The following is an 8,309-nucleotide window of genomic DNA, read 5'->3' as shown; positions in this document are numbered from 1 at the left end:
TAATGAGATATATTCTAAAAGGAGCATTAAAATGGTATTAACAAAATAGGCCCAAGATATGGCCAAAAGCTAGCAACAAAATCACACAACAATTATACAAAAATAACATGGAAATGGTACAAAGAACAATTCAAGCATTAGTGCAAAATTAAACTAAAAAAATACTACTATTTTTATGGGTTTTTTTCATGAAGGAGAATTGAAAGGATTAATGTCAAAATTAACCAAAAAAAATCTACTAGTTTTATGAGTTTTTAATGTATTCTAACTCAAGCCTAAATTGTACTAAAATCTATTACCTAAAACTAACATCTTTATGTCATTTTTTTTTATGGGAAAATTCTAAAGACTAAAATTTCCCTAAAACCTAATTAGAATTAGCAAATTTTATGGTTTTATGTGTCAACAATTACCTAAAAAAAAGGGAAGATCTATGTGAAAAAAGGCTAAGTTCTATCATGAATTAATGGACTCAGGGGGTGTTAATTGGTGAGATTATGGTGCAGGAAGAAATTGAGGCGCTGAGCCCAAAGGAAACAGGCCCAGCATAGTTTTTATTTTCAGATTTTTGGCAAGAGGAAAATACCGGAATGGGCCAAAGGGGGTGCAGTAGCAAATTCGGCCCATAGTGTTTTTGGTAACAGATTTTCTTGTATGCAAAAATGGTGTGTTGTATTGGGCTCAAGGGGCATGGATCTAGCAATTCGTACACAGCCCAAAGCATTGTTTGATTTCAGATATTAGATTCAGAATTAGTTAACAAAATTTAATTAAATAAAGTTAATAATAAAAAAATGAAATAGAAAGGGGAATTAGGTCAAGAAGTTGTGACCTTTAAGCTGCCCTTCAGAATCAATCTCTCCCTCTCTCACAAACGGCGGCGCCGATGTCACCCTCTCCGGCGAGGTTCCTCTCTTCTCCTCCGTCGATTTCAAGTCAGCTTCACCGTTAGACCACCACAAAGACCGCCTCCAGATGATACTTTCTTCATCTCGCTACCTCTCATCTCGTTCCGATCTTAAACGCCAGATTCGTAAAGCCTCGAATTTGGAACTCAGAGATGGTAAGTTCTTGCTTCTTCAACCTCTTCTTCTATCCTTCTTCTTGAATTCTTCTGTTGGATGACTCCTCGTGAACTAATGTGATGTGGTTGCTCTGCGAAATTGCTGAAGGTTACGAAGAGGATGATGCAATTGTGGCTCTGAAATGGTGAAGGTAGATGTCTTTGCAGAAGTATGAACACAGTTCAGAGGGACTCTTGAAAACCTTAGGGATATTGTGATGAAGAGAGTATTGAGGATTGAGGATATGGTGCGAAGTGGAGATCCATGGTGAAGTTGCGGTTAAAGGATGAAGATGATGGCTCGCAAGTTTGTTACGATTTGTTATCCGATTGAATAAAGAGAGAGAGAATTGAAGAGTGTGTGAAGGTTGTGAATGGGTGAAGGAGAGTGGTGTGAAGATGATTGGAAGAATGGTGGAGTGATGAATTGCAGAATCTGCGGAGGATTGAAGATTGGAAGAAGAAGGTGATGAAGAAGAATGGTGGAGAGGAAGAATGTGAAGGGTGAAGAAGAAGAGAGTGATTGTGATGATCTATGGAGAAGTGAGTGAAGAATGAATCGGGAGCCTCCATGAGAATGATGGAGAAGCTCTTATATAGAGGTTGAAAGAGGCTTGAGGTTAGTTCATCTCTGATTTTCTGTTATGGGTTGTAATTGAATCAGTTAGGTTTCTGTTAGGTGGTTAAGAGAAGTTTTGGAAGTTATGATTTTGTTAGGAGAGTTAGTTAGAAGGTACTTACTGATTTGGTTGAGGTTAGTTATTCTGTAACTGAATTTTGAAGTTAGTTAGGTTGTTAGTTGTGAAGTTGTTTGGTGGTTAGATTTAGTTTGCGAACTGTTGTATGCTTATAACTGATTTTTTTCATGGTGGGAAGGTAATTGTGTGTGTGGCTGAACTGGTTTTGTTGTAGATGTGTAAGCTTGGAAGGTGTTAAGCTCGGTTAGTTTATGTGGATGATAGGATGTAAGCAGCATAATGTCTTGTATCTGTGAGCTTTGTTTTAATTTTCTGTATGGTGTTCAAGGTTCTAACAGGTGCTGGAATATGGAGCTGAGTTAGCAGGGACTTGTTTATCCTCTGATTTTTATTTGGACAATGGTAGATTTCTTGTGAGATCATTTCTGAACTGTAGTGAATTAGAACTTGTCTGAATAAACCTGAATGTGAATGTCATGCTATGAACTGAACCTCCCAGGATCATGAATCTGGATGTGAATATGGACTGCTTTGAGTTGTACGAACATGTATGCCCTTCCCTTTTTTTGAATTATGCTGAAGTTAGTAGCTTGTCTTGAATGCAGTATGTAGTTTATATGGTGTTATGCACTTATGTCTTAGCTTGAAATAATGTACACTTGATGTGAAAGCTTTAAGTATGACCTGATGCCTTATGTACTTTGGCTTATTCCGTCGATTAATTTCTCTTATGCATGCTGACATGGAAAATTTGGTGCCATTGGTTACAGGCCCGATATAGGTACCTGCAGATACAAATGAAGGTACACTTTGGCCTTCATGGAGATCTTGACACGGATTGGAACTTGAAAACACAACCTGTGGACTTGCTGCCAATTAATTCGCAGAAGTCAGAAATGAAGATGACATGGAATTGGGATTCAAAATGAAGATGACATTTGACATGGAATAGGAATTCAGGTGGCACGGCCAAAGGATAGCACTTTGACTTTGGTCAAAAATGAGTTTTTTTCTTGTAATGATGTATTGATTTTCTTTTAGATTTTGTAATGGACTTTTGAATGGTGATGAATTGTATGAATTGGTTTGATAAATGGTGAATTTGACTTGATGAATGAAATCGGTGAAAGACCTTGAATGACTTTGTGTTCTCGTCTTAATTCTCAAATGAACGTGAATTCAATTTCCGAACGATTCACCTATGTATTGCAATCAACAAATCAATGAGGGAAATGATAAAACTTTGATCATCAGCAATCCATTCTTGCATCATGAATCTTAGCTTGAATTAAATTCTCGATGAACAAAATGCCTTGAACAAAGTTTGAATAACAAGGCCAATCAAATCATCAAATTCATCCTCAAATTATCGCGACCTTAATTCAATCTCAATCCCTCAATTCAAATCAAACCAACAACTCATTACGCATAGCTGCACCTTGAACACAATGGACCCATAAGTCTAACTCTCACATCATGACATGCATTGTACTTCAATCCGACATAACAACAAATCTTTGGGGCATCCTTGATGAAGATAAGGATTGAAGCATAGGAGACCATCTTAGCATGAAATCCAGTGAACCTCCACAAATAAACCTTAACAAGCTCGAACACCCTGAACGACAAACCACATCTCAATGGTCTTCAGTCGAAACCTTGAATGACGCACACCTTGTGACTTGGTGAAGAATAAGTCCCTGAATCAACCTTAATACACGTCATAGTGCATACATAAGAACCAATTGACACAAGCTTATCTGAGGTAGGAATCTCGAAACCATAGAGGGACCTTAGCACTAGAAACCCTTGATCCCATGTCGAATTATTGGTTAATAATGCATGAATTATGTTAATGACCTAATGGATGGTATGCAGATGAAATGAGAAACTTAAGCCAGTTAGAAATAGATTAGATGGGCAAATTTTGGGGTGCAACAGCTGCAAATCCTGATTTAGGGTGAGAGAGGTTATTTGGTATTCTTGTAAACTTGTAATCTTGTTTTCTAAGAGAAAGTGAAAGAGTAGCAGTATAACCAATTCTTGTGTTCTTCTTCCTCCTTGTTCCTCATTCTTCCCTTGCATTATACTTTGTTCTTGGCATTGAATTCACAACAGAGAAGAATTGATCTTGCTTTACATATTGTTTATGATTTATAGCACGTGAAGGTTGATCTTCAAATAGATACAATGAGGTTTATAAATATATCAACAAGAATGATTTTAAATTAAAGTCGGACAAGGCCACATTTCAACAGATTATTTTACTCCTCAATAGGGACAGCGAGGTTGGAATTTAACACATTAACAAAGAAGTCGATAGAAGGGTCAATGCATTGGAAAATATGAGCATCCATCATAATACCAAAACAATGATTTATGAAATATGTCCATTGGAGATTCTTGCAATCCATAATTCTTGTTTATATGGTGAAACTATCCCCGAGTTTTCATGTTTAATTTGTTTGTTTTTTTAGCTTTTACAACCCGCCTTTGTATCAAAATACATAACAATTATTAATAGTAAATTAATAATATTTTAAACTATTTTTATTCAAAAAGATAATAGTATTCTAAATTTTATTATATTAATTGTTAAGTTTTGAGAACAAGATAACTATTTTTTTTCAAGTTGTGTAGGGACTGAAATTCTTTTAAAGATGAATATGTTGGATCTCGCAGATTTGAATCCACAGTCATATATTTGATTTTATAATATATATTTTATAATTTAAATATAAATTATAATATATTATCAATTTATAAGATATCTTTTAATTTTTATTTAAAAATAAGAGCCCCCAAACTGTTTGATTTGATGAAAGAAAATACACTAATTTGATACAATTTATTTAGAGGGAGATACATATTTAAAAATAAACTTCATAAATATTTTTAAAAAATAAAATAAATTTTTTTCGATAACTTTTTTTAAAAACTTTTATATAATGACGTGTATTGAGTTAAAAAAGTGCTATATAATATTTTAACAATGTATATGAAATTAAAACAATTTGAATGAAATATTTAAGTTTTTAATGTTTCTTACAAAAAAAATTATATTTAAATATAATATAGAGAAGGTATTAATTAGTAATTTTTAGATAAATTTGTTTTTTATTTTATTTTATAATTATTGGATGAAAATTGACTACCAATACTTTTTGGATCATGTTAATTCAAAACTAGTGACATGAAAAAAAAAAATCATTTGAAAGGTAGAGTTATTGTATCAAAAACCAGTGATTGAAGTCAATCCAACTTTTTCCATGATGACATGTGCTCTTCCTAAATAAAGCCTTAAAGATATTCAGAAGGTTCCAAGATACTTCATATGATATGGGGTCATTTGGATGCAAGTAAGAAAGCTCGTACAGTTAATTGATATGGATAAAAAGCTTGCTTTCTTAAACTAGAATGGAACTTGTAGTGTGAAGTCAATCTCTATGGAGTTAAGTTTTACAAGGAAAATATGACAGGAAACAGAAGGATCTTATTGTAAATATCTGGCCCATCATGAATGACATGGTATAGTAGAACGTTGGAAAACGTGCCAAAATTAAATTGTGGAAAGATAATTGGCTGCAACCTGACCTCAATCTTGGGCATTTGAGAATTGGTCCCATTAAAGAACCTTAATTAGAGAGAATCATCGATATATTGGATGATATTGGTGATTTGAATTTGGATGTTATAAATAATTTTTTTCTTTATAACATTGTTGAGAAGTTAATAGCTACGCACCCCTTAATGTTGATAATGTTAAAGACACTTTTATGTGGAAGCAAACAAGGACAAGTATTTTCACTCTCTCTAGCAATTATGATATTCTTAAATGCACTAACAATAATGATAACTCAAAAGTGTGGACCGAAAGTTGGAGTTCAGGGTACTTGAAAGAATTAGAACATTTATGTGGATGGTGTACTCAAACAAAGAAGAACCAGTCACTCATGTTTTGCGAGATTACACTAATGCTAAACAAATTTGGAATTATTAGATGAAACAAAATAGGAAAAAAAATTTACTATGATTTACAGGAACGGGTTGAGCTCAATTTGAATGCTACAAATGGTCAAGACTGCACCGAGATTTGGGCTTCTACCTGACATATGTTATGGACTTATGGTAATGAAGAAATCAAATAAAACACAACGAAGATAATGTCATGCCAACAAACCTCGTGAATGAAATTCGAAAGAAATTAAGCATTTAAAAAGACAGCACCAAACTTGCTCAGAAGGCTCATATGAAACAGAAAATTACTAAACTCATCTGTTGGTCTCCACCTAATGAAATTTGGATCACACTCAATAAGAATTGAGTGGTTAAAGGAAACTTGAAAGGAGGTTGTGATGGAGTTCTAAGGGATAACAATGGAGTGTGTTGTGGAGGTTTCTCCAACAAAATGAGAACTTGCACGGAGACTGAGGTGGAATTGAGAAGCATTCTCTTTGTTTACACATTGCTTATGACTGAGGACACATGAAGATTGATCTTCAAATAGATAACAATGAGGTTTATAAAGATATCAACAAGAATGATACCAAATTAAAGTTGGACAAGGCCACCCTTCAAGAGATTATTTTACTCCTCAATAGGGACATGAAGGTTTGAATTTAATATTTTTACATCGAAATCAATAGAAGCGCTCATGCATTGGAATATCAGAGCCTCTATCATATTACAGGAAAAATGATTTTGGAAAAAATGTTCATGGGAGATTCTTCCAATCTATAATTATGATTTATATGGGGAGACTATCCCCGAGTTTTTCTTGTTTAGTTAGTTTTTTTTTTGAGCTTTTATAACCCCCTCTTTAAAAAAAACATCACAATTGTTCTTAAAAAATTAACATTATTTTAAAATATTTTTATTAAAAAACATAATATTGTTCTTATTCTTATTATAATAATTTTTTAGTATAGATAATTAAGTTATTAATTTTAATTTGTCAAATTATTTACCTTTGAAAGGTGACTAAGAGGGATGTCGCAAATTCGAACCCGCATCCCCATATTTATATGAAAAATTATTATTTTTTAAATTAAATATAAATAAATAAATAATATTAATTTATAATATGTCTTTAAGTCTTTTAATTCTTTATTTAAAAATAAGAGCCGCAAAACTATGATTGATTTGATGTAAGAAAACCCACAAATTTTACACAATTTATTTAGACGGAGATAAATTGTTATAAATGTATTTTATGGATGTTTAAAAAAATCAAAATATATTTTTTTTGCGCTAAGTTTTTTAAAACTTTTATATACAATATGGAGAGAGTAATAAAAAAAATAAAAATGATTTGTATTGATTTAGAAAAAGGGTATTTAATATTGAAACAATAAATATTAAATTAAAATAATTTGAATAAAATATTATAATTTTTAATGTTTTTTGGAAAAAATAATTTTTAAATATAATATAGAGAAGGTATTAATTAGTATTTTCTAGACAAATTTATTTTTTATTTAATTTAATAAGCAGTGGATAAAAATGATAAAAAATGGTAATCCATAAATTTAACAATTAAAATTTATTATTAATATTTAATACCATATGTGATTAAATGATAAAATAGTAGAGGAATATAAAAAGAAGGATTTTCAATGGTTGTGATAAGAACATAGCATCTATTAAAAGTAAATTATTATTATTTTAAATATGTTTACTTAAAAACATAACAATTTTCTTATTCTATTTTATAATGATTTATATGCTTCATATATGGAGAATTTGGTAACTACTTCCTATTACTAGTTATAGAATTATTGGGTAAACATTGTATAGTAATATAGTTTATTAATATATTCTTTCCATAATAAATTATAAATAAATATAATTTTTTATATTTATTAAATATTAAATGTATTTGATTTATCAATCAAATACATTAATTATTCAATAAATATTAAAAATAATTTTTTTTATAATTTATTATGAAAAATATTAAATTATTCAATGGTTGTGATAAGAACATAGCATCTATTAAAAGTAAATTATTATTATTTTAAATATGTTTACTTAAAAACATAAAAATTTTCTTATTCTATTTTATAATGATTTATATGCTTCATATATGGAGAATTTGGTAACTATTTCCAATTACTAGTTATAGGATTATTGGGTAAACATTGTATAGTAATATAGTTTATTAATATATTCTTTCCATAATAAATTATAAATAAATATTATTTTTATATTTATTGAATATTAAATGTATTTGATTTATCAATCAAATACATTAATTATTCAATAAATATTAAAAATAATTTTTTTTATAATTTATTACAAAAAATATTATTTATAGATATAAGAGCATTATCACATCACAATATGCGTATATAAATAGACTCGTATAAAATATTATAGTATCTTATATGTAAAAGTTGAAAATGACAACTTTAAGGAGTTTTGCAGTTACAATGTTATTTCTATTGGCTTTTCTCATTTTAACAACAGGTATGAAACAAATGAACTAAGTGATTAAATTGTATATCCTCATGTTATAATTTTTAACTTTCATATATTAGTTTACACTT

Source organism: Vicia villosa, linkage group LG3 (assembly GCF_029867415.1).
Source record: "Vicia villosa cultivar HV-30 ecotype Madison, WI linkage group LG3, Vvil1.0, whole genome shotgun sequence".
In the NCBI taxonomy this organism is placed as follows: Eukaryota; Viridiplantae; Streptophyta; class Magnoliopsida; order Fabales; family Fabaceae; genus Vicia; species Vicia villosa.
The sequence above is the reverse complement of the archived record's forward strand: the minus strand, read 5'-3'. Positions refer to the sequence as shown.